This window comes from Sminthopsis crassicaudata, chromosome 3, assembly GCF_048593235.1.
Source record: "Sminthopsis crassicaudata isolate SCR6 chromosome 3, ASM4859323v1, whole genome shotgun sequence".
Taxonomy (NCBI): domain Eukaryota; kingdom Metazoa; phylum Chordata; class Mammalia; order Dasyuromorphia; family Dasyuridae; genus Sminthopsis; species Sminthopsis crassicaudata.
The window spans coordinates 299306741-299331849 of NC_133619.1; the positions used below are offsets into that span (position 1 = coordinate 299306741).

General features: G+C 36.6%; 1 protein-coding gene and 1 long non-coding RNA gene across 12 annotated transcripts in view; one reads left to right on the top strand and one right to left on the bottom strand.

Annotated features, from left to right (window-relative positions):
* Positions 1–18969, bottom strand: part of LOC141561426 (uncharacterized) — an 80681-nt gene extending 61712 nt beyond the window's left edge. For 3 of the 4 annotated variants that reach the window (XR_012488050.1, XR_012488049.1, XR_012488048.1), the window contains exons 1-2: positions 18798–18969; positions 17137–17202 (exon numbers count right to left, since the gene is read on the bottom strand). This is a non-coding gene — a long non-coding RNA (uncharacterized LOC141561426). Of the gene's footprint in view, positions 1–17136; positions 17352–18797 lie in introns of those variants that run through there. The other variant, XR_012488047.1, reaches the window with a different exon arrangement.
* MAP7D2 (MAP7 domain containing 2) overlaps positions 1–25109 on the top strand; it is a 172358-nt gene that overhangs the window by 69294 nt on the left and 77955 nt on the right. The window lies entirely within an intron of this gene.

Genomic DNA, 25109 nt, shown 5'->3' on the forward strand with positions numbered 1-25109 from the left:
CTAATGCATTGTTTGTGGAACTGTGAAATGATCCAATCATTCTGGAGAGCAGTTGGAACTATGCCCAAAGGCTATCCAATTGTGCATATCTTTTGATCCAGAAATGTAACTATTGGGTCTGTGTCCAAAGGAAATCATAAAGATGGGAAAAGGACCCACATGTGCAAAGATGTTTGTAGTAGCATTTTATAATTGAAAAACTGGAAGAAAATAGGGTGAAGCAACTTGTCAAGGGAGTGAATGAGATCGGATTTGGACTCATGAAAATAAAGAATTCCTGATTCCAAACGCTTTATTTTGTCCACTGCATGCCTAGTGCTCATTCCCCAAAGTTGCAAATCTTTATTATGTATAGCTTGTCTTTCTTTTAAAGCATATGATACATTCAGCATCTAACTCTAAAATTAGTTCTGACTTTTATATAAAAATATTTGAAGGAGAGGACTTTGATTTTAATAAGCTATTTAATAATCACTAGTGCTAACCAGTTGGAGCTATATTTGATGTGTGTGCTAATCCTTTTTAATGAGTCCAGAGTGTCTTTATTTTTCGCATGATGAAATCTTTCATTTTTGTAGAGTTCATGGTTTATTCATCATGGTCTTGGAGTGACTTTGGCAGATATGTATTTCACTTAGAAGAAAAACCATATTGCTAGACAAAAATAATCTACCACTGTTGGTGTTGAATGCTTTTTTTTTTTTTTTTTTTCCTCTTATCACACTCCAGTGCATTTAAACAGTCCCCTTAAGGTTTGGATGGATGATATACTAGGAATAGAGACTTAGCACTATCTTAAAACAATTTAAACTGAAAGCTTAGCAACCCCATATGATTTTAAATGGTTCTTAGATTTTCTTTGAAATAAATATGTCAAAATGAATATAATAGTTTCTGAATGGAAACACTGTATGTTTTAAAGATGGGGGAGAAGCACATAATTTTACTAAACAGTGTTCAGATTCCATATTCAGTGTTAAATATTTAGACCAATTTCTTCCCCCGCACAATTTCATACATTTAGTCCCCCCCCCCATCCAAAACTTTACTCACACATTTCCCCCCATTGGGAATGTTCTCACTCCTTTTATCTTGCTATCTGAGTCTCCTTAACATACTTTCTCTTCTGTGAAACGCTCCCTACATTATCCACCAGCCTTTGAAAGTTTTTGCCTCCTGCAAATGTCTGTAACATTCTATATCATAATAATATAACTAACTTGCTGCTGTTATGTTCTCTCTTTGTGAGGGTGATCTTTCTGACTAGATTAAAAGGTTCTTGTAAGTTGTATTGTGTCTGGCAAATAATAAATTCTCAGTAAAGGTTCGATGACTTATTTTATAAATATTCAATCAAACAGATCATTCTCATGTTCTATGAGAGAGAATATCTACAAAATTGATCTCCAGATATTACTCTTTCTTTCTCACACACATAAAAACATATACATACATACATTTTCTGTATATGAGAAGCAGATTTTTCTTTCTCCCTTTCCCCCATCCCCAGCAGAGTTTGTTGCTCATACGAGGCGTTGAATTTTATGATATTCTGTCAGTATGAGATATTTGCTTGACTATGAGATGTAATTGTTTCCTTTAAGGAACAATTAAAAATGATCTCATTTTTTTTTGTCTTCTGTCCAATTATTTCAAATTATTAGAATTAGTGCTTCATGGTTTGTTTACGGTATCTTGTGTTTTTTTTTAATCAGATAAAAGAAAGCATTACTTTTAATCTCCTTTTCATTATTTTTCATAATTTTTATCCATTTCCATTTATTGGGAAATAAATTTATTTGCCCCAGTGCTCTTTCATACCTTTCTACCTTTTTTATTTCATCTATACATGGGTGAGAGCTGCTAGGTGCTGCAATAGATAAGAAAAAGAAGATATATAAAAATATCGATTTTGAGATTAGCTTCCAAAGAAATCCAAGTTTGAGTTCTCAAGAGAGAGATTTCCTGACGTTTCCTCTTCTATTCCACATGGTTTTCTGGACAGTGTCTTACCGAGATTGCCAAAGTCAGTTTTAACTCTGGAATCAAAAGCTCAGCACACTGAGTGCCTACTTTATTCATCTGTGTGTATCCACTGGGTGTATTTTACTCAGTACAAATAGGCAACTTATAGATTGGCTTAAGATCATCCACTCTTCTTGGAGCTATGAAAAGCTGTCTAGACATACTCTGAGTTGTTTTCAGCTGCGTCTGACTTTTCATAGCTTTTTTGGGTTTTCTTGGCAAAAATGCTGGATTAGTTTGCCATTTCCTTCTCCAGCTGATTTTGTAGCTGGGGAAATTGAGTCAATTGTACAAACAGTACAAATCCTGGGTGTACTTGTAAGAGAGTATGCCCCATGTTTTTTTGAGAAATATATTGTGCTATTTTCTTTTACTAAATGTCTATCCTTTTGAGTTCCTTTGTATCCTCTGGTTGACTATGAAAAACAAATATGTTAAAGGAGGCTTGTGAATTTTAGGGGTTCATACCCAGAATACCTTGAACATAGAGTAGCTTATTCTGTAAATTGGGAAGGAGTGTTCCTCATGTGTTCTTCATGTTACATAACTGTTGTATGTAGAAAACACCTCAAAATAAGAAAGATCTCATACATGAAACAGAATAATAGCCTTTCTCTCCAGTCTAGGTAGAGAGAACTTTTAAAAAAGAAAAAAGTTCTCAAAATGAAAAACAATAAATCAAAAACTTCCCAGTGTTGATGTAGTTTTTAAAAAATCTAAGCAAGCTTCTTTAAAATTTTATTGATTTTTTTTAATGTTTTTACTTTGTATTTCTTGGCACTTGGCACATAGTAGACATTCAATAAATGAGTATTGACTTGACTTCCTGAATAGATCCCTCCAGATTTTTCTATTCATGGAACATCCCTTATAACAAAGATTTAAAAAAAAGAAGGGAAAAAAAAGCAGTTCAGAAACTAAACCCATATCAGTAGCTCCCTATCTCTGCAAAAAAAGAAAAAGGAAGAAAGTACATTTGCTAAATAAGCCTGTTTAAAGGTACATTTTAATTGATAAACATGACAATCCTTTTACTGTTTATATTTTGCCTTTTCCCTGAGAGGGGGAAAAAATTATCTGAAGACTGACATTCTGCATTGTATTCAATCATGGATATTTGTCAGCACCATAATTTGTCATAGATCCAACAAGAGTCAAATAGGACCTATTTAAACCTCCTGCTAGCTCTCTATGGTGCAACAATGTGATTCCCATCCTCTGAGAAATTTAAGGGAGTTTTTTTGTCTACTTTCTTTTCTTTTTAAATTTTCTTTTTTATTTTAAACAATAACAAAAAACCCCAGTCAGTCAATAAGAATTTATTAAAGCACCAACTATGTATATGAAATATACAAGATGGACTACATTAAAGGTTGTAGAAGGTTGGATTTCAATTAGTACTTGAAGGAAACCAGAAAAGCCATGAGGTGGAAATAAGTATAGAGAGAATTTCAGGCATGATGGAACAGTCAATACCTAGAGTCTGGAGATCAATCAATTGGTAAATATTTATTAAGGATCCACTATGTGCCAGGCATTAGGCATAAAATGTAATATTTTTTACAAGTAACACTGGACCATAAGGTATCTGGAGGTAGATGAGGGAAGGCTAAAAAGGTAGAAAGGGACCAGGTTATGAAGTGCTTTGACTGCCAACCAGAGTATTTTATATTTGATCCTGTAAGTCATAGGGAGCCACTGGAGTTTCTTTAAAAGAGTGACATAGTCAGACCTGTGCTATAGAAAAATCAGTTTTACAATCAAGTGGAAGTTAGACTGGAGTAGGGAGAGACTTAAGGCAAGGACATTTAACCAGACTCAGATGGTAGCCCAGATTTGAGGGATTCCAGGATCATGGCATCTAGGGAATTTGGAAATATCCAAGAGGGAACAGAGATTAGATTTTAGAGGTTAGGAGAAGGATTAAGGCTGAGAAAAAATAATATTTCCATACAGCAAAACAAAAAGAGGATTCTGTGTGAAACCATGAATCTTGATTTCATACCATTAAAAAAAACCTATAATGATTTCTACCTGAAATACTCAAAATTGTCCTCCATATCTGTACTTATATACTTTTTCTGTATATTAAAAAATCTTCAATGGCCTTCTTTTGGGGAATCACTATTGATAATTTTCACTCTCCCCCCAAGTAATCCTTTCCCTCCTCTTACCCCCAAAAGAAAGAGAAGAGAACCCTTTGTAAAAAATATGCATAATCAGGCAAAACATCCACACAGTTTATATATTTTTTTCTGGTTACACATGTACATTCATTTTTTTTTTTTGACATTTCCTTATGAAAATCAGAAAAATCAGAACAAAAGGGAAAAACCATGAAAGAAAAAAAAAAAAAACAGAAGGAAATGAAGAAAAAAAAAAAAGCCAACATAGCATGTGTTGATTTACATTCAGTCTCTTTCTTTTGCTGGATGCAGATGTTTTCATAAAACATTCATATTCCATTTCATTCATATGCCATAACTTATTCAGCCATTCCCCCATTGATTTGCCATCACAAAAAGAGCTGCTACAAACATCTTTGCACGTGTGAGCATAATTCCAGATTGCTCTCCAGAATGGATGGATCATTTTACAACTCCACCAACAATGTATCTGGTCCCAGTTTTCAACATCCTCTCCAATATTTAAGTGACTATATATATAATACTATGTATATCCTTGTGCCCGTCACTTCTCCATCAGGGAGGAGGGGTTAATATGTTTCATCTTAAGACCTCTGGAGATGTGACTGGTTGCTGCTTTGATCAGAGTTCTTAAAGTATCTTTTCCAAGCTGTTGTCCTGATTCTGCCCACTTCGCTCTGTGTCAATTCATGGTAGCCGGAATTCTCCGAAATCATTTCTTTCCTCATTTTTATGGAGGATATAATATTCTGTCCTATTCATTTATTTACCACAGATCACCCAACCATTTCCCCTTTGTCTAAGAGATATTATAAGGCACCGATTTAAATTCTAATGCTTTTCTTTTTTCTTTCCTTCCCCCATCTTTCAGTTCCCTCAGCAGGGGTTCTCAAACTATGGCCCGTGGGCCCGATGCTGAGGACGTTTATGCGGCTGGCCAGGTGATGGCAAATGGGCTGAGGGACAGAGTGTGAGCTTTTGTTTTTACTATAGTCCGGCCTCCAACAGGCTGAGGGACCGTGAAGTGGCCCACTGTGGGAAATTTTTTTGCTTGCAACTTTCCCGTCCCAGTTTCTTATTCAGTAATGTCCAGATCTTCATGACCCCATTTTATTTCACAGATGAGGAAACAGTGAGGCAAAATGGGTTAAGTCACTTGCTGGGATCATCAGCTACTAAGTATCTGAGGTCAGATTTCAATTAGGGAAAAGATGAGTCTTTGTGATTACACTCCAGCACTCTATGCACTATGGCGCCACCTAGTCGCCATTATGATAGCTCTTTCTCTCTTCTGTCTGCTGTTGTTTCCCGCAAGTAAGAGTGAAATTTACTTCCATCTCCCAAATCCCTTCCACGTTTATATCTTCACATGCACTCCAGTTATGAGAAACAGCACATTCCCCCATCACTTGTTTTTCCTCTCTTAAGTAACAATTGCCTAGTCTATGGTTCTTTGATACATTTGAACTGTTTAATTCTGGATTACATTATTTTTTCTTTGACATGGGAATTGTAAATACTTTCTATTTTTTCTTTGCCTTCTGATTCAAATAGATATGGGCAGTTTTCATATAGGAAATCCAAAAAAGTTTTTTAATCTAATAATTTTAAAATTACTTCTTAACCTGTTTTTTTATCTCATATTTTGTTTTGTTTTTCTTCTGTTTCTTCAATATTTTTTATTCTGTTTCATTTCTTATTTCATAATATTACTGATTTCTACTTGATATGATCTCGTCATGGAGTACATTTCTTTTTTTTTTCCTTTTTTTCTGAGTCTGGGGTTAAGTGACTTGTAGTATAAATAGGAAATAATTAATAAAGGGAAGACACTAGAATTAAGAGGGCTTGAGAAAGACTTCATGTAAGGCTTTATTGTACTAACTTCTGATTCCCAGAACTTCTGAACCTAGAACCCCCAGCCTTTGAGATTTGGCGCATTGGATCTCATGGCCCCTCCTTGACATTGTAGGACACTACAATGGGGGCCTCTGAGCACATTCTGAGTGGTGTTTCACATTGGTTGCTGGTTGATGCCATTCCCCAGTTCCTACCCTGGTGCTCTTTGAGTACCTTGGGGCATTTTCAGAGTTGCTGTCTGCTCTTGTTACATCTGAATAGAGAATCTTAAAGGGACTGAACCACATCTCTGACCCTAAGGATGCTTGTTTTGTTTGGGATGTGTGGGGAGGTAGGAGAGCCGTTCTATTGCCTAGGGGCTTCTGGCTAACTTTTTTGGATTGTAGAAGTTTTCATTGGATTTTAAAAAAAATCTTTATTGGATCTGGTATAAACTTCAGTTTCTTTGGAATTGCTGTGGTGGAGCTGGGCAGCCTGTCTCTTGTTCATATGATTATCTTGGCAGAAAGTCCTTTCACTTAGTTTTCAACTTTCTTTACATATCAGTCCATTCCTTATGGCCAGTGACCAAGAAGTACAATTTGAATATGATGGATGAGGGAAATCTTGGACCTAACTTGAGGCTGATGGAGAGATGCTCTCAAGATTTTAAATATGAGCATCTGTGGGTTGCGCAGTTGTTATGACATGGTAGTAGCTTAAATAAACTGTAACAGGAATAGTGATCATCATTTTTCTCTTCACATATGCTTTGTATTTGGTACCCTATAATAATAACAGAGAGGGAGAACGTCTGCCTCCAACAGCATAAGCAGTACAGAAAAGAGTTTATATGGTTATGATACTGGTTTTGTACCAAAATATCACTCTAGGAATGTTAGCAGTGTGTCCCTTAATGTCAAGATTACAAATCTCAAAGAGTCTTTATTCAAAAGAATTTGTCACAGACTGTTATAGTGCCTAATGACACATAGTGGGTATTTAATAAATGCATCTCTATTAGAGATGATCTAATCTAAGCCTCTAGAGTTATGGGTGAGGAAAACTGAGGTCTAGAAAGATCGTTCCTTATCCACAAATACCTCCCAGATCATTCTACATGTATGCCACTGAAATGTAAGGGCCTAGGGAATGCTGTGACTAACTTAATACCAGTTTCTTTGAGGGCAATGACTGTTTTGTTTCTTTGTATTCCTTGAAGCTCATATTACTATATGCTGGCCATATAGTAGGTACCTAATAGTTGCTTGCTTGATTCAAGGTAGGGGAGCAGAAGGTTTGAGGGATTGTCGATAATGTTCACAACTCTTCCAGGACTTAGCTGCCTTTATCTCTTTAGAAGTTGCCACCATTGTGACAATGTTAGTGGCCCTTTAAACATCAGCTTTTCTGAGGGAAAAAATAAACAGAAAATAAAAAAGTGAGGCTTTTGCTGTACATTTTTTAACTGCTGAAGAAAAAATCATTAATGACTAAAAATTACCTGTATCACCTCACTTCTTATTCTCCCTCTCCTGAAAGTGATTCAGTTACAAAGATGGGCAAAAAAAAAAAATGACTAAGACCTTATGTTTATGACAGGAAAGTTACTCCTTTTTCACTGAGATCCAGAAAATCTCCTTTTTAGGGAGAACAAAAGCCTTGTAAATTTCATTATTTTTGTGTCTGGTCAATAGAAGGCAAGACTGTTGGGTTTTTAATCTTACTTAGCCTCAGCACTTAGGGAATAAAGCCATGTGTCAATCAATCCACATTGGTTTCTGTCCCAGTGGCTGGAGTGATAGGATAAGAAATGATGGATTATCTCTGTTGACTTTAATAGATAGCTGAGGTCTGGCTTGTTTCCTCTGGGCTATCCCTTCTCTGTAGCCATGGCAAAAAAAAAGTCAGAGGAGGGAGTCATGATGCTTGACAGAGTGGCGGGGAAAAGTTCTAGACACAGGAAAGCCTTGTGGCTTAGTACAAAAGAGAGAATAAGAGAGCAAAGAGAACAGGGGAGCAGAAAGTTTGGGCAATTCAGGTTCAGGGATGAGTAGCTGGGCAGTGCCTGGGACAGGGAAGAAAAGGGAGCCCGAGCAGAGTGGAACAGGGCTGGGAGAGCTGGTGTTTCTGGAGACTGAATAAGCTATTGGCTCAAGCTGGATGTGGAGTCTACCTGTCTCCTTCTCTAAGGACCAGCCTCCTTAATAGGTTGCAAGACATTCTGGTTTTAGACGAGTGATTTTCCTTGGGCTTGGCTCAGGATGTATGAGTTGTCAGGCCGGAATTTTATTGAACTATAGGAATTAAATTAAATCCAACAAATATTTCTCATGTCTACTATGTCCCAGGTTGGGTCTACAAAAACACAAATGAAACAGTCCCTACCTTCAAGGATTTTACATTTGTTACCAGTGATCCAGAGGCATCCTTTCCCAGAAAGGGGATTCTAAGTTCCAATAGGTATACATTCTACTGGGAAGCAATCTGTGTTGTAGAGAGATTGAAATATATATTTTATATATAAAGCATATTATATATAAAATATATACTATATTATTATATAAATATATGTTTTTGTTATTGTTGTTGAGGTAGATAGAAATGGGTGAGGATTGGAAAGTGGTCTTGAATAGAACTTCCTAGAAATCAGAAAATTCTGAGAGGCAGATTGAGGAGGAGGACATTTCAGTCATGGGACAAAGCTTGTACAAAGCTCCATAAGCAAATGATATCATGTGTACTTACAAGGAAGAGCAAATAAATCAGTTTGGTTGGAACACAGAGCACATGAGGGAAACAAATCTGGAAAGCTAATTTGGAGCCATATTGTGAGAGGCTTTAATATAGAGGAATTTGTACTTTATTCTAGAGGTGCTAGGGAAATAATAAAATAAATAAATAAAAGTGACATGGCCCAGACATTTGCTTTCAGAGTATTAATTTAGATGGATTTGAGAGAGGAAAAAACTGAAAGCAGAAAGACCATTTGGATTACTAATGCAGTAATCTAGTTGAAGAGGTGATGACCTCCATTAGGATGGCAAAGGCTATGTGAGTGGAGAGAAGGGATTCTGTGGAGATGGAATTGATGAGACTTGAAAATTGTATATGGATGAGATGAGAGATGAGTGAAAGTAAAGAATGATGGTGAAAAAGTAGCAAACCTAGGATAACTAATAAGAGAAATAACTAACTTATAATAATTATAATTTATAATAGCATAAGTACGAGAAATAGGGGAATTAGAGAGAGAGAGGTGGGTTTGGTGAGGGAGAAGGTGATGATTTCTCTTTTGGATTTGAGATACCTATGTGAAACATGCAGGTAAAGATATCCAGCAAGTAATTGATAGTTTTGAAGTAGAATTCAGAGTCCTCAAACCATTACCACAGACAGTAAGGCAGGATATGGATAAAGGAAACTACGAAGGAGCCTCAAGATAGGAAAATGTTGGGAGTATTCAGAAACAAGGTCAGATTCTACAGGATGTCCAGGAAGGATTTTTGAGGAAAAGTAGTTGGATTTAACAATTAACAGATCATCTCTTTGGTGAAAAAAGGAGGCAGATTATAAGAGACAGAAAAGTGAGTGGAAAGTGGAGGAGTAGAAGCAAAGAGTATGTAAAGACTGCTTTTTATTTTTTTTTAAAGTAATTTAGCTACGAAAGGGTAGGGAGAGAGAGCTTGAGAATGTTACTTGAAATTTTTTTTTAAGGATGGATAAAACCTGAACATGTATATAGGCAACAGGAAAAGTTCTAGGGACGGACAGCAGCAGGTTAAAAGGGAAGGGATCAGTGGTATAAATATAAGGGATTGAAATAAGGTTCCTATCTCTGCCTTCTAGGTTTGATCGATGGCTCCTGTAATAAGCATGGGAGTTGTTTCCTACCAGCTTAATTGCACTGTGAACACTGATTTTATATGTGTGCCTTAGGGGAAGACTTTCAGCTGCTGTTCACTGAGGGTGATTGAAGATTCAGATCAGATTTGTGACCACAAGGGGGCAGGCCAGGCTCACACACTGAAACTATGTTTATTACAAGCTTTTCATCATTTATCCCTCTCCAAACCAATTTATTAACCCCACAATCCAGAAAATTTTAGTTCATGATAACATTAGAGATTCTGAGGAACCTAATTGGAGTGAGAGGAGACTTGAGATGGATGGACTCATTAATAACCAAAATGTAACATGTACAATAAAGATGGAGGACTCTTGAATTAAGGGTGGATGCCTGGCCAGGCAGATAAAATATTTTTGGACTTTATAAAAAGTCTCACACTGAAGTGTGAAGATGAGTTCCAGGCATTCTCTGTAGCTTTTTGCACAGAATTGGAAATTTTATGGACCAAAGGATCAGGATTGGAGCCCTTAAAAAGATAAAAACACTTTTTGATTGAATCAAATAGTCAGAACTGAGTTCTGAAGCAGTCCTGCACCCTTTGAATCAGTCATTGACTGAGAATAGTGGGTCACACCCTAAGCAATTTTATAAAAAGCTGGAAAGAAGTTCTGAATTTAAGAGTTTTGATGCTGCATTTCCAATACACCTTTGAGGATCAATAGGAAGACTGAACAGGCAGAGAAGGGAGCTTTCCAGGTCATTGGATCTGCAGATCTCTTAGGACAGAGGGCCCAGACTGAAGGAAGCACCCCAAAAGATTAGTTTCCTCAGTTTCCCCTTTTGATTCCTGTCTATTCATATTCACCATATTATGTTTCATTACACAAATATTTTTGATAAACTAAATTTTGCCTTAGCTACAAAAAGACTATGGGTTAATTAAAGATAAAAGTATCAGATTAGATGGAGACACCTCCCCCCCCTTTCTCCTTTCATGTGAGGAATTTTCCTAACTAGTAAATGAAGCAAATATGATTGTTCTCCATACTTTTCTTTTGAAATTAACTTTCTAGAGACTTACATGAATTGATACTAAGTGAAGGAAGTAGAACCAAAAGATCATTGTATACCACAAGATTTTGTGATGATCAATTCTGATGACTTGGTTCTTTTCAACAATGATGTATGATTCAAGATAATTCCAATAGACTTAGGTTGGAGAGAACTATCTGCCTCCAGAGAGAGAACTATGGAAACTGAATATGGATCACAACATCATATTTTCACTTTGTTGTTATTTGCTTGTTTGTTCGATTTTTCTCTCATTTTTTTTCCTTTTTGATCAGATTTTTCTTTCACAGCATAATAAATATAGAAATATATTTAGAAGAATTGCACATGTTTAATCTATATTGGATTACTTGCCGCCTAGGGGAAGGGAGAAGTTGGAAAGGAGAAAAATTTGAAACACAACAATTTGCAAGGGTGAATATTAAAAACTATCTTTGAATGTATTTTGAAAAATAATCTTCCTACAACTGAAAAGGAAGGAACAGGTCATTATATTGCCCCAGGCTTAAAATGAGCTCATTATTGTAACAGAATGTTATATTAGGTTGCCAGGGTGGGAGCTGGATGGGATTATTTTCTTTTTAATAATAATAACTATTTTCACTTTATTTTTTGTGGGGTTTTTTGGCCTGTGTCTTCTTTCACAGCGTGACTATGGAAATATGTTTTGCATGTTTGCTTATATAACATATTAAATTGACTACTACCTCAGGAATAAGAGAGAAGGCAGAAGGAATAAGAGTATTTGGAACTCAAAAATCTTATAAAATGAATGTTTTTACATGTAGTTGGGGAAAAATAAAATTCAAAAAATAAAACCATAAGCAGGGGAAAAATAACTACGTAACTTTATGGTTTGCAAAGGACTTTACAAATACTTTCTCATTTTAGTCTCATAACAATCTTGAAAGGTAGGTGTTTTAATGTTTTCCATTTTATATATAAGGAAGATGAGACAAATCAAAATTAAGTGACTTGTAAGAATCATGCTGCTAGTAAATATCTAAGGCTGGATTTGAACTCTGGTCTTCTTGACTCCCATCTCCAGAGCTACCCGATAATGCCTTTTAACCCTTATCTTCCTAACTACAAGAGTTTGCTTATGTATTATACATATGTGTGTATATATGTGTGTGTGTGTGTGTGTGTGTGTGTGTGTGTGTGTATAATTGGATTGAGTTCTGCTCTCTCAATTTCAGTTAAGTGACTTGCCTTTATTTAGGTTTTTCAACCTCAAAACAATCACCTTGACCTATAATCCCTATCTCTCAGAGGACATCAGAATCTGGCTTCCACAGGGTCCTTAGTCTCCTGCAGACACCAGACTTTGGTATCATTAATTATAAAATAAATTCATGCATTGCTGTGGTTCATTCACTTAGTTTTGTCCGATTCTTTCTGACTTCATTTGGAGTTTTCTTGGCAAAGATACTGGAGTTGCTTGATATTTTCTTTTCTGGTTCATTTTACAGATCAGGGAACTTAGGAAAATAGGGTTAAGTGATTTGTCCAGGGTCATGTAGCTTGTAAGAATCTGAAGCCAGATTTGAATTCATGAAATGTCAGCCCATATCTCAAAAGAGAACTATGAAGATTGAATATAAATCAACATAGGCTATGTTCACTTTTTTTCTCTTATGATTTTTTCCCTTTTCTTCTGATTTTTCTCCCCAACATAATTCATAAAGAAATGTGTATTTTCAAAGACTACATGCATAACCAGAAAAAAAATTAAAAATAAAGAAAAAAATGTCCACTTGATCCCAACTTCAATGCTCTATCCACTGAACCACCAAGCAATCCATTTTAAAGCATTACCAAATATCAAAATTCCTAACTCAGCCCCTCCTACTTTGTGGCCATAGCTTTGATTTTGAGTTAAAACTTACAGAAATGGAAACAATCTCAGAGGCCTTTTAATCCAAACATCTCATTTTACAAATGAGAAAACGGATCCAGGAATATCAAATGACCTTTCCAGGGTCACACAAGTAATGAGTGCTAATGGTAGAATTTGAACCCATGTTTGCCAACTCTTGGGCTCTTTACACCATATCATGTCCCATGCTTGTCAATCAATCAATTAAGTACCCTCAACATGCCAGGCATTGTTCTAAGTGTTGAAAAAGGCACAAAATAGTCCTTGCCATTGAGGAGCTCATAGCTGAATGTGGAAGACAACATGCAAACAACATATCTGTGTGAGCAACAAGATTAAAGAAAGGTATTTCCAGGCAGAACCTAGACCCAGAGCTCCAAGTCCCATTGCCTTAAATTTGATCTTTTTCATTCGGATCTGAAAGACTCCAATATTGAAAGTTCTTTTAAAAGCCACGAATGTTCCTATGACAAGATGTCACTTCAGAATAGCATTATAATTGTATGTTTCATGCATGTATTATGCATGCTCTAAGATTCATTAATCCTTACTATCCAGTTGCCCAATATGAATTACCTACTTAAAAAAAAATCATTTTTCAAATACATGCAAAGATAGTTTGCCTTTGCAAAACCTAAATATTCCCCTACTTCTACAAGCCAGTAAGGGAATGTTGTTCAGTCATGCCCCCTGGCTCTCTCTGACCCCATTTGGGGTTTTCTTCACAAAGATACTGGACTGTTTTGCTGTTTCTTTTTCCAATTCATTTTACAGATGAGGAAATTAAGGCAAATTGGATTAAGTGAGTTGCCCAGAGTCACATAGCTAATGAACATTTGAGGCCAGATTTAAACTTGGGAAGATGATTCTTCTTGATTCCAGGCCTTATGCTGTGACCTAGCTACCAAAGAAGGAAATGAAGTTTTGCAAATATGTTCTCAAATGTCAAAAGTCCAAAGAAATTAAGGTAGTTAGAAACACAGGAAGGATTTTCCCCTTTACTTGAGCATTGCTACTAGTAATCAATCTGCTAAGTACCAGTTTAACAAGTTATTTGCTTTTATAACTGCTTGGGCCAGTCATAAAATAGGCCAGATTTCACTGTCTAACTGTCACTGTCACTGTCAAGAATTGACTATTTTAATTTTTTTAAGGAGAGAATGCTTCCGTCTGTATTCAGATACAATCAGTTTTCCTTTTCTGGGAATGGATAGGATTTTTAGAACTGACTATTATTGGCTGCCTCCATACAGCTTGAAAAGGCTACAAAGGAGAAATCACTGAATCAAAGCCTGAAAGAAAAGAAGTATGACTACTAATAAAAATAATTTAAAAATTATATTTATGGTCTACATACATTTGCCTCAGTTTCCTCATCTGTAAAATGAGCTGGAGAAGGAAATGGTAAACCACTCCAGTGTCTTTACCAAGAAGATCCATGAAGAATCAGACCCTGCTGAACAACTGCTACTATTGTAGTCCACATTTCAGTTAAACTAATCTGGCAGAGTGGGTAGAATACTCACAATGAGCTCAAATTCTACCTCAGACAGTTCATAGCTGGACAAGTCATTTAACCTCTTTGGACCTAAGTTACTTCATATGTGAATAGGGGACAATAAATAGCTCCTATATTACAGAGTTCTTGTAAGGTTCAAATGAGATAATCCACGGATCATACTTTGTCAGATATATTAATGTCAAATGCTGTAATTCTCAAATCCTTAGGATTAATTGCACAATGTGGGTGTGATTGTTCAAGCCTTAATTTTCATCTGCATTAAGGTTCTTGATTCGTTTTGGATTGCCCTGCAGTGTTCTGATGAATCAGTGCTTAGCTGTTAGTCCCCCTGCCTTTGGTGTAAGCTGCAGGAACATCTGTGCTGTCATGCAGCTTAGTTTTCTGGAGTGTTGGGGACCCCAGGAGTGGTTGTGGGTATTTGTTCCTATAAATACACTTTGACTTAATGAAACCTCTATTTGCAAGGGAGTGTTCCCTGGAGTTCCTTGGTTCAGCCTTCCAGAACCCGAGAAACAAAGCCAGTCAGCTTGATTGACAGCTTGGTACAATCAGCCTACATCTGCAGAGGCAACCCCAGTCTACTTTTGCATTTGACTGAATAACGTTGGAACTCTTCTCTCTTTTTTTCAAAGACTACCATCGATCAGTAGATCCCTTAATTAACAAATCCTAGTCTTTGGCTCATAATATCACAGATTTAGATTTGGAAGGGACCTCAAAGGTTATCTTGCCTAACAAGCTCATTTTTGTTTTTGTTTTTGTTTTTTAAATTTTGTTTATTGAATATTTTCCCCAGTTACATTTGTTTTTAAAACTTTTGAGTGCAAGATTCATTCCCTTATCCCCACCCCACTCCCATTAAGAAATACATGTGAAGTTAGGCAAAATAGTTCCTAAAAGTCAAGTTGTGAAAGAAAACATACATTTTTCACCCTAATAAAAAAGAAAAATAAAAGAAAGAGAGCTTCAATTTGTATCTAATCAAAATCAGCTTTTTAGGGTATGGATAGGATTTTTCATCATAAGTCCTTCAGATGGATCATTGTACTGCTAAGTATAGCAAAGTCATTTACAGCTGAAACAACCTCATTTTTGTAAGGGAAGGAAACAAGCAGTTATTTACACAGCACCTACTGTGTGTCAGGCACTTTCTCCAAACTAACTAAATATGTATTTAGTAGGTATAGTCATTCAGTTGCATGGGATGTTCCAAGAGAACTTGCGGCTCTGGAGGGTGAGGGCTTGCTCATCCACCTAACTTTCCACCTGTCTTCCAACTCCAAGAGGCTGTAGCACACACAGTGGCCCCATCTTGGTAAAACTCCCTTGGTAGGTGGACTTAACAAGCTTCCAAACCCATTGGTAATGTAGAAGGATATCTACCACAAGCACCTGAAGACTTTCCCTGGTGGGAATGGGTGGATGAGAACAATTTGTGCCTTTGACCATGCAGATGGCTGAAACAGGTGGTGGTAGAGCTTGATCAAACTCATCCACCATATTCTGGGCCATCACCAGTCGCTTGACTTTTGCCCTGATACTGAAGTGTGCTTACTGGTCTGCCTCACTTAAATCCTATTCACAGATAGTCAAGACATCACCTGTGATGTTCTTGGCCCTTTTAGAAAATTTAGGGCAACAAAAAGTTATCAAACTGTGCATACCCTTTGACCCAGCAGTGCTACTACTGGGCTTATATCCCAAAGAAATACTAAAGAGCGGAAAGAGACATATATGTGCCAAAATGTTTGTGGCAGCTCTTTTTGTAGTAGCTAGAAACTGGAAGATGAATGGATGTCCATCAGTTGGAGAATGGTTGGGTAAATTATGGTATATGAAGGTTATGGAATATTATTGCTCTGTAAGAAATGACCAGCAGGAGGAATACAGAGAGGCTTGGAGAGACTTAAATCAACTGATGCTGAGTGAAATGAGCAGAACCAGAAGATCACTGTACACTTCAACAACAATACTGTATGAGGATGTATTCTGATGGAAGTGGAAATCTTTAACATAAAGAAAAACCACCTCACTTCCAGTTGATCAATGATGGACAGAGGTAACTACACCCAGAGAAGAAACACTGGGAAGTGAATGTAAATTGTTAGCACTAATATCTGTCTGCCCAGGTTGCATGTACCTTCGGATTCTAATGTTTATTGTGCAACAAGAAAATGATATTCACACACATGTATTGTATCTAGACTATATTGTAACACATGTAAAATGTATGGGATTGCCTGTCATCGGGGGGAGGGAATAGAGGGGGGGGGATAATTTGGAAAAATGAATACAAGGGATAATATTATAAAAATATATATATAATAAAAAATTATTAAGTAAAAAAAAAAAAAGAAAATTAAGGGCAAAAGACAACATATGGATATTTTTATACACATGTATACAGAAATCTATAGAAACATATACAGTAAATGTTTAATGCTTATTGAATGAATGGGTGAATGAATAAAAATGACTAGGTTTGAGTTCTTCTAGCCTTTAAATTCTTTGAAGGCAGAGATGCTGTCATTTCTTTCCTTGTATTCACATGTTTGACACTTAATAAACTGTCCATTGAAGAACAGCTAGGTGGCTCAGTTGATAGAGCTCCAGGGCTAAATTTAGGAAGACCTGAGTTCAAATCCAGCCTCAATCACATTCTAGCTGGAGAAGAAAATGGTAAACCACGCCAGTGTCTTTGCCCCAGAAAACCTCAAATGAGGTCACAAAGAGTCAGAGACATCTGAAACAATTGGACAACAACTTTTCATTGAATAGATAAATGAATGAAGGATAGTCTTACCTTATGGACTGTCACAACCATCTCTTCTGGTTTAACCATCAAGATTAATCACTTTTCATCCTGATCCTAGAGAATGCCAGAACTTCAGTTTCCATTTGGTATTGTGGATAGGAAATGTGTGAGACATATTGCCCCCACTTATTTCCTCCCTCTCAGTTAAAAAAACTACCATTCTCAGTAATGGCAGAAACACTGTGTGATAGATACTTCCCCATTGCAGTGTCTCACCAATGTGAATACTGGATGCCTTCTGCTCACTGCAATAATTAGTATTCATTGGAAGAAATTCTTGGAATTTTTCATAAACTTACTCATTTATCATTGATGATGGCATAAAATGGATGCGTTCCAGTTCAAAACCATATGCTAACAATTAATTGAATTACAAACCATCTTTGGTGGAGCACACAAATCCTGGTCTGTTGTAACTATACAATTAAAGAGTTAGAAGGGATCTCATAGATCATCTTAGACCAGAGCTTCTTAAACTTTTTCTACTCATGACCATTTTTTTGTCCAAGAAATTTTTCCACAACCCAGGTATATAGGTGTATAAATTAGGTATGCAAAACAAATATAACAAATAATAATTTCAAGATGCCCACATTCAGTTATAAGACCACCGTGTCGTATCTAGACCAACTTTGCCTGAAACAAAATTCCTTCTGCAATATCTTTGAGACATCAGATTTCCTCAAATATTTCATTCATCTTTTCAGACCAGGTAAACAGCTTGAAAAGAGGAAACATGTTTGTTATTTTTTAAAGGTCATCAAGGCTGGCTCTCTATCCACTGTGCCATGACTTCTCTCTTCATGAAGAGCAATAACAACAATTAATTGCCATAGCACTGACTCCCATTCTAAGGGATCTTTGACATATATTAAGCACCTACTATGCGCCAGGAACTGTTCTAAGCACTATTCTAAGGAGTTTTATTCTGTATCATTAAAAAAAGTGAAACAATCTTCCATATTCCAAGACTTACTGGTTCCTTTTGGAAGGGAGAGCAAAAGCAGTGTAGTTGAACACAGAACTCAGTCAGGAGAGAACTGGATTTGAATTCTTGTTCTAAAAGTTACTAGTTGTGGGATCTTAGAAAAGATTCTTTCTATTTCTGAGCCTGAGGTTCTTTATCCATAAAATATAAATACTAATTTCAGCCACACATACACACACACACGTGTGTGTGTGTGTGTGTGTGTGTGTGTGTGTGTGTGTGTGTGTGTATATATATATATATATATATATATATATAAATTTTGTTTGTTTGTTTGTTTTGCAAACCTTAAAAGAGCTATGTATGCATTTTTACAATGGAAATCAATTAAAGTCAATCAGTTTAATTAAATATCAGGCATTTGCTATGGTCAAAATGCTAGGTATCTGGTAAGAAGAAAAATCCCTTCTCCTCAATCAAAGAGAAGATGATAGAAGATCTTAATGTTGTTCTGTCATCCATGTCCAGGTTAGGGAAGAAAAGCCCTGTTGTTTTTCATTGATTTTAGTTACGCTTGTAAGCATTTAAGGAGTCACCAATTTAATAGAAAAGTTTAAAGAACTGTATATACAATGATAAAAATGAAAGGTCTGTTAGCTGAGACACAGTATCCCTGAGGTAAGTACATTTTCATTTAAATTTATGCTCTTAACTACTTTACCTGATTTCTCCTGAAAGATCAATGAAAGGAAGTCAATAAGTAGCTGCAGTTTTCTTTGGTTCCTTGATATTCCATTCCAACTCAGAAATTGGCACGTTTTCTTTTCAAAGCCCTAAATCAAAAGGAGATTAACTGGAATATTTGAGAATAATGCAGTTGTGTAATCTGAGAAGTCTAGTGGCCTTATATTGTTAGAAACTTTCCAAATCATCCTTTTCAGCTTTTATCTCCTTTTAGAAGTGAGGAAATATGAGCTGAGATAGATAAGATGATTTCCCTAAGGCTAATCTTAGTAAGAGTCAACTTAGTAAGATTTTTTAAATCAGTGAAAATTTGCCTTTTCTGTCTACCTTCTCCCCTCCTCCAATTAGAAGGGGGAAAAAAAAAAAACAACTATTATCAAACAACATAAATCCTTGATTGTACATCAAAAAATGTTATCACCCTCTTCACTCTTGAGTTCATCACCTCCTTCTATCAGGAGATATGCAGTATCAGAGATGAGTCCTCTGGAATCATGGTTGGTCTCAAGTTTTTCAAAGTTGCCTTTGAAATATTGTTCTTATTATCTAAGTTGTTCTTCCCAGGTTTCTCTGAAATTGTTTCTGTCAGTTTTTATAGTATGATAATATTCCATCAAATTTGTATATCATCACTTATGCTTGGAATACTTTCTCTTCTTATCTCTGCCTCCTAGATTCCTTTGCATCTCAGCTAAAATTCCACTTTTATGAGAAGCTTCTTAATGCCCTTTAATGTTGGTGCCTTCCCTCCTTGGATTATCTTCAACTTATCCTTTATCTAGCTTGTAAATAGCACAGGGGATAGAATGCCAAGCCTGGAGTCAGGAGGACTGGAGTTCAAAATCCAGCCTCAGATTCTTACTGTGAAACTGAGGCAGTTAAGGTTAAGTGACTTCCCAATTTCTTCCTCTGTAAAATGAGCTAGAGAAGAAATGACAAACTAATACGTATCTTTGCTAAGAAAGCCCTAAATGGAGTTGTGAAAAGTCAGGACAAGACTGAAACAACTGAACACAAACAGCAAAAGCTTATTTGTACATGGCTGTTTGCGCATTGTCTCACACACTTTCTTCAAATCCCCAGTGCTGACTGTAGTGTATAGGTGGCTAATATTTGTTTGTTCATTGATTGCTTAACTGATTTGTTCAGACATCCCTCAATTGATGGGCATCTGTCAGTTTCCAGTTCTCCACCAATGAACAAAGAAGGGCCAGTATTTTTTCCACTATGTTGTGCTGCATCTGCTGTGGTACTCTGAGGAATGTTCTGATTGATTAACATATAAGCCACTTGGGTAAAGAATTGGAAAGTGACGAGATGCCCATCAATTGGGGAATGGCTGAATAAGTTATGGAATATCATTGTTCTATTAAGAATGATGAAAAAGCTGATGGCCAGAAAGATTAACATAAGCTGATGGTGAACAAAGCAAGTAGAATATATTATACACAGTAACAGCAAGCTTGTGTGAGGATCATCTATGAAAGACTTGGTTTTTCTCAGCAGTTCAGTGATACAAAGCAATCCCTATATATATATATACATATACATTTATTTATTTATTTATTTGTTTGTTTGTTTATTTATTTATTTATAGTAGTTAAGTGACTTGCCCAGAGTCATACTGCAAATCAATTCCTCATGCCTATGACTGTTCAGATCAAAACTTTTTCCTTGGTAACCATTTGCCCACATAATATTGTCTTGTCCTAATAAAACATAGGTTTCTTGAGAGCAAGGATTATATTTCTTTTTGTATTTTGTTTTTTAAGAATTCAGAATATCTAGTATATGCTGATCACTTAATCCTCTTTTATTCATTCATTCTTTCATTCATACTCAAATATTGGGAGCTCTACCCAAAGGCTTAAATTGGAGCTGTGATAGATAAAAGACTGCTGATCAGCTTTCTTCCTGGTCTCACCTAATCTCCAAAGTGATTTTAGACTTGATCTGAGAGCAGTCAGTCAATCAATAGACACTGATTGTGTCAATGCCCTGTATGTGCCAGATACTGTTCATCTCTGAGGTTACAAAAAAAGGCAAAAGACAATCCTTGTGCTCAAGGAGCTCAGAATCTTATAAAGGAGACAACAAGCAAAAAATAGGTCCATACATTGTATTCAGAATAAAAAAGGAAATAATTAGCAGGGAGGACATTAAAAAGAAGTTGGCAAAAGCTTCCAAGAAAAGATGAGATGTTAATTGAGGCTTCAGGGAACCAAGACGTAGAGATTAGCAGGGGGAGCATTTCAGGCATGGACGACAGGCAAGTTCCAGGAACCCAGAAATGCTATCTTTTTCATGGAATAGCAAAGAGGCTGGGATCACTGAGTTGAAGAATACCTGGCAGGCAGTAAGGTATAGGAAAAGTGAAAAAAAATAGCGGGTGGCTAAATAATGGGGGACTTTGAAGGGCAAACTATTCAAAGTCCCTCTGACTTTAATCTTAGGAAAAGGGCTTATAACTATAAGGGGAGAAATCACGTCTCAAAGCATCAAGGACACTATGACCTTGGCAGAGAGGTAGAGCACTGCACAGCCTAGAACCTGAATAACATCCCATCTGGAGTCTATAAATGCTATGTTGATATTTTGGGTTGAGCTGGAGTCTTTCCAGTTTGCTGCTCCCCAGTGATAGTGGCAGTCTTTGGACATGGACAGAAATGCCAGATCTTGCCCACAACCATCAGAAATTATGGAATGGAGTTGCTAGTGGGACCTGTCTTGAAGCATTTCCTCAGTGCTTCCTTCAGAACTGAGATCTGTTCTCCTGTTTTTAAATTTATTTTTGCTCCCTTGTTTTGCCATTTCCCTAACAGAAAACTGAATAAAAGGGAAGCTGACTGTTCTATCCCTGCTATCTCTCTCCTCTTGCAGAGACAAACTGTGGACGCTTAAAAGAATTGTGATTTCTGAAAATGGTATTGTTTTAAGTGTTTCTCAGTATGTGTATGGCTGTGTTTTAAAAACCAGATGGCTAGTCGAATCTGTGCCAATTGTGCTTACTTGAATGTTAGCAATGAGACTGAGAATGGAATGAGAACAAACTCGGAAGGGAAGCAGATGTAAAATATTGAGGTTTCATAAACTCAATTTGGATTTGCCATTGCAAAATAGCTAGGGTTTGAGCCATGTAAGAGGATTACAAGGGGAAAGAAAATAATGTTTGGGGCTGTATTCTTCTTGAGATTAGAGCTGATAAGAAGACCTAGGCTGCAGGCTGGTAAAATGTAGGTAATAATTTTCAATTTTAATCTGCTGGCAACCTTTATCGGGGGGATATATAGGGTCTTTTAAAGAAATTCCCACCCTTGAATGAGACAAAGCCATGATTTCATTAAGGGAATGGCTCCCTCCTCTTTGGCTCCAGAATTGCCACAGTTTACCAGATTTTTACATTTGTTATGTGAAAAATATAGGAGTTAGCCAGAGAGAAAAAATCATTCTCAAGAAATCCAAATTGAAAGAACTGCTTTTATATTAGCAGAACATCACAGGAGTGGGTCAGGGGGATAACAGGTGCTGTGAGATTCTTTTTTTCACTACCTCCTCAACCTCATCTCAAGATCCTCTTTTTTTTTTTTTTTTTTTTTTTTAACATAACTTCCCACCCCTTGATCTGGTACAGTTGGGATTTAAAGAACCTTTTCCAGAGGAATGTTATGGAGCTCAAACGCTTACTTGTCCTTTGGGAAGCAGACAGGCAGAATGAAACATACTCCAGATCCAGATCAAGGGGATCATCAGCCTGCATATGGAGTGGTACAGCTTGCTCCTTAACTCCTAGAATAGAAGCAGCTTCATTAGTTTAACCTGTTGCTTTTTCTTTGGCATAAAAGACAGGGGGCTGCAATACAGCTTCTCCCACCCCAATAATCACACTGTTGATGAAAGTGAAATAATAATCTTCTATTTGCATAGTGCTTCATACTTTATATAGAAATTTTTAATTTAATTTTTTCATGTAACAAGCATTTTTTTTCTCTCCTACCCTTCCTCCCATTGAAGAGAAAAAATAAAATCTTTATAATATACATGCATAGTCAAGCAAATCAAGTTCCACATTGACCACATCCAAAAATATGACTTTACCTCTTTGTCAGGTTGGTAGCATGCCACTGATCAGGTTTTACAAAGCACTTTCATAGATGTCTTGTTTAATCTTCTGAGGTAGGTAAGGGCAAAATAGTGCCAGGTCAGCTTTAAAAATATGGTTAAGAATAACAGAAAGTGGCATACAGAATTTTTTTTTTTTTTAAGTTTTCAAGGTATAGTGATTGGGGTTTTAGGAGTTTTTAAGCTGAAAAGTATCTCTAGCTAAGCTCCTCTCATCTCCTGTTCCCTTATGTGGTCAGGGCTGCTCTTTCCCCGCTCCTTCTTTTTATATCTGATTTTCTGCTCACTGACCTCTCTTCTGGGGAGGAAGATTGGTAGAAATCTTGCCTTAAAATCTAAATAAGAATGGAACTTTAGGGAAGAAGCTATAGCTTCTCAGGAAAGGATCTCCAGTCTTCAGTCTTACATCCCTCAAATGCTTCTTTCTGCAAAGGACTTTGGAGTTCATTTTGTGTCTATGGTCCAAATTAATTTAGTATTTTCCCTGTCTTGGGAGGGGAGACCTAGAACAATAAATATCTACAAAATCTCTAATTTTTTTTTTAATTAAAGTTTTTTTATTTTCAAAATATACAATCGATAATTTTCAACATTCACTTTACAAAACCTTGTGTTCTAAATTTTTTCCTTCAACCCCTTCCCCTAAATGGCAAGTAATTCAATATATTAAACATGTGCAATTCTTCTATGCATATTTCCACAAATATCATGCTGCATGAAAAAAATCGGATCAAAAAGGAAAAAAAAAAAAGAGAGAAAACAAAAAGCAAGCAAATAACAACAAAAAGAGTGAACATATTCTGTTGTGATCCACACTCAGTTCCCACAGGCCTCTGGATGTTGATGGTTCTTCATCACAAGACCATTGGAATTGGCCTGAATCATCTCATTGTTGAAGGTCTCTGATTTTGAGTTCAACTGGTAATTCCAGATAGATTCCCCTTGATCTGTTATGGGAATCTTTGCTTAATGTTGCCAGGGCCCAAGCCTTGTTTCCACTTCCTGCCAGTTTCCTTACCATAACCCTGTGTACATCTGTCCCCATTCTTCCTTCCACTTTCCAAGACCTTTCCATGGGTTGACTGTTCCCACTAGAATGTAAGCTGATTAAAAGCTTCCTCTGTCTCTCTCTATCTGTACCATTTCTCCATCCATCTATCTAGCTACTCCATCCATCTCTCTTACCTATCTTACTTCCTTTCTATGCAATATATACCATAGCCTTCCTTTTTCCTTCTTTTGAGCAAATTAAAATACAAAATTCTAGTAATGCCTTAATTAACTACACCTTTATCTTAATAAGACTAGGTAGAAGGAAAATAGGGTTAGGGTTAGAAATGTAAAATAACTTTTGATGAAAAGAAAGATAAATTTTGGAATATATACATGCTACAAAATAGCAACAGTAATTATAACTAATATTTATGTAGTACTTTAGGGTTTGCAAAGTGCTCTGTGTGTGTGTATTTATTTAGAATATCACATTTGCAAATGAGGAAACTCATGAAGTGAAGTGATTTACCATGATCACATGTAAAGGGCTGAAACTCTGAGAGGTGCACTGGAATCAGACAACCGAGCACTTAAGGTTAATTACCTATTAGACAATACTCTATTAGCAAATGCTTGGAAAAATGGCCCTTCTCATTACTCTGTGCTGGCTGGATCTTTTGGTGTATACAAAGGAAGGATTAGGGGGTGGAGTGAGACAAGCTGACTCACTTTGGAGGAGGACAGGGACAAAGGAGGTTGGTGGAGAGTTTTTGGCAGTTTTGTCCATCCTCTTCACTTCTCCCCCTAAAGACCAAGGACTTTTGCTTATCCTGACTCTGGCTGATTCTGAGGCCTCCAGGGAGCTAACTCGGACTACACAATCAAATACCTAATTTGAATCAGAAAAAGGATTCACACTTCCTGGGAGTCAGCACGAAATTCTATCCACCTGATTACACAAGTAATAAGAGAACCGAGACCAAAACTCAGGGTTTTTGGCTCTAAATCACATAATCTTTCCACTATGGTGTGATAAAGCATTGCTTTCTGTGTGTCTCAAAAGGGGCTGGTACTTGTAATCAAGTCTTCTGCAGGGGAAGTGAGTGTGAAGCACTACATAGAATTCCCAATCCCTCTATTTTTGTCTACCTGCATTTTTTATTTCCTTCACAGGCTA